This window comes from Mastomys coucha, unplaced genomic scaffold (assembly GCF_008632895.1).
Source record: "Mastomys coucha isolate ucsf_1 unplaced genomic scaffold, UCSF_Mcou_1 pScaffold16, whole genome shotgun sequence".
Taxonomy (NCBI): domain Eukaryota; kingdom Metazoa; phylum Chordata; class Mammalia; order Rodentia; family Muridae; genus Mastomys; species Mastomys coucha.
Window position 1 is genome coordinate 46,194,600 of NW_022196898.1, and position 2,432 is coordinate 46,197,031.

Consider the following 2,432-nt stretch of genomic DNA (forward strand, 5'->3'; position numbering starts at 1 on the left):
GATGTGTTGACAGCAAACACTACATTTTCAATGTAAGCAGTGCCATTTCAAATGTGAAGAAGGTCTCACAAGTGGGCCAGAAACCACTTCTGTTAGGAGTTGACAAAGAGTTTGTTTCTATCACTTTTCTTCTAAGAATTCCAAATAAAGCTCAACTCAAATGTAAGGAGGTAATTAATCTGGGAAAGGAAACTCTAAGGGACTCTGTGCTGCTTGATCTCAGACTTCATTGTGTAAAACTTTACAGTGCCTCTGAGTCCTTTCAAAGACATTGCTGCAGGGTACTGGACTCAAATGTACTTGCTGAGGGAAGAGTTTCTGTCAGTAAAACCACTTAGAGGTTATTGCTGCTTTGGTTCAAGAGGGTCTGAGTTCTGCTTAAATTTTGAACAGAACTTGGCTTTGTAGTAAAAGTACCTGTTATTTGCCTGGTGTCATTGTTGTCTCTGAGGCTTACTGCCTCAGTGTGCTTACTCAGGCCTTGTCCTGGAAGCTTCTAGTCTCCTTACAATCTAATTATTTCCTAGAATGTGTTCATCCTCTTAGACATGGGGCTGGATGAACTCATCCCTTCCTAGTTCTTCCTGATCTCTGCCTGGTTTACTCCTGACTCAAACTCCTCTCCAAGGTGACTGAATCTAGCTTCTTTCTTGGTCTCTGACTTTTTGCTCTGATTGTCCTCAAACTAAATCTAGCAGTCTGTTCTAATCTTCTGGCTCATCATTCTTTGACTAGCTCATCATTCTTCGGCTAGTTCTGTCTTCACCTGTGTCTTGCTTGATTTCTCTTTAACCTCTGTAAAACTCAGTAAAACTGCCTCCTTCTCTTTTCTGTCTCTCTTCTTCCCTGCCTCCCCCGTCGTTCCCCATTAAGTAGCCTCCTTTTTTTCTGTCTGTTCCTGTGAGAGTTGGTCATATCCTATCTCTTACTCATTCATCCCTTTGTGTGTCTCTCAATTAGATGCCACTTTCAAACATGGGTGCTTCCTTCTACAAACTAAGTTTACCTTCATTGTTTGGGATTAAAGATGTATACTAAGCACATATCTATATTCCAGCCAGAGGGATTAGAAGTTTGTACTAAAGGCTGAGCGATATCATCATTACCAGCCTGATCCAGGAGGGACTAACTCCTGCTTGATTATTCAGCAGAACTTGGCATCCTTTACCTAATGCTAGTTTCCAGGCTTACACAATGTAAGATTTTCTTGTATCATGGAAGCTCTTATATCTATCTTAAAGAAAGACTATGAACTCAAGTATAGTGTATAGTAAGATTGGATTTCCTTTGGAAAACCCCGAGATACTGATATACAGGTGATATTGGTGAAACATGGCCTTCTGTATAGAGCCTTAGACATAATAGGTGTGTAAATATGGAGCAAATAGAGAGAAATACCTAGCCAACCAGTGGAACCAGCTGGACTGAGAGACCATGTGTGCTACCAATAGCAAAGCCATAGAGACAGAACTGCCCATCCCTGTTGGAACATACTGGACAGGGAGGACAAAAGCCTTTCTTTATGAACATTGTCTTTATCCTTCTGCAAGTTCATGCAATACTCATTTTGGACCAATGTAGATATAAGCACAAGTTTTTTGGTGCTAGGTCCTCAGGTATTCTACTGAAGTCTAGATAGACATGTGGGATGATCAATAGGTTAGTGAATAACCAAAATTAACAGTGAGAGGTGTCCTGAACCAGTTCTTAACTCTCTCCACCAGGCTGGAGATTCCCTACAAAGGGTAGCTCTAAGCAAGTAGAAGTCGTTGAGGAACTCCTTTATCGGTGGTCAAATGTACTGCAAAGATGGTCTTTCCTGGAAGAGCCATGATGCATGTTTTTTTTTTCCAAGTAGTGGTGAAGGATGTTTCTCTTCCTCACAGCTTCTCTTCTCTTTCCCTCCTTCCATATGCTCCACATCCCCCTTTCTCTTATCTATAAAGGTGATTACTTTTTTCTACCATAGAGTCCCAGTAGATTTCTGCTTCTCAATTCTCATGATTATACAACTTGCTCTTTTAAAATTCTTATACGATATACTTTCAATTCACATGTACATTTATATTAAAAGCATTCTGCCTCTTGCTTTACCTTTCCTCCTCTGCTAGCTATTTGATAAAATCTGCTTATGTTGTATATATGTATTCTGTTCACTCACTCTGAGTCTCCTGCCTGATCGAACACTATTGACACAGAGGTTATATATGACATATGCCTCACACAGAAATATGGCAAATGATACTCAACATATTTATAAGAACAATGCTCTTAGTCATAGATAAGACATGGAGGTGTTGATGTGAGCCACCTTGTATAGTGAATGGATAAGGAATGGAGATGAATGCATTAGCAGAAGGGTATATCCTGTTACTGCTTCTAGTGGCAAATGTACAAGCACTGATTGAGTCCTCTGTTTACAGACTCAAGCA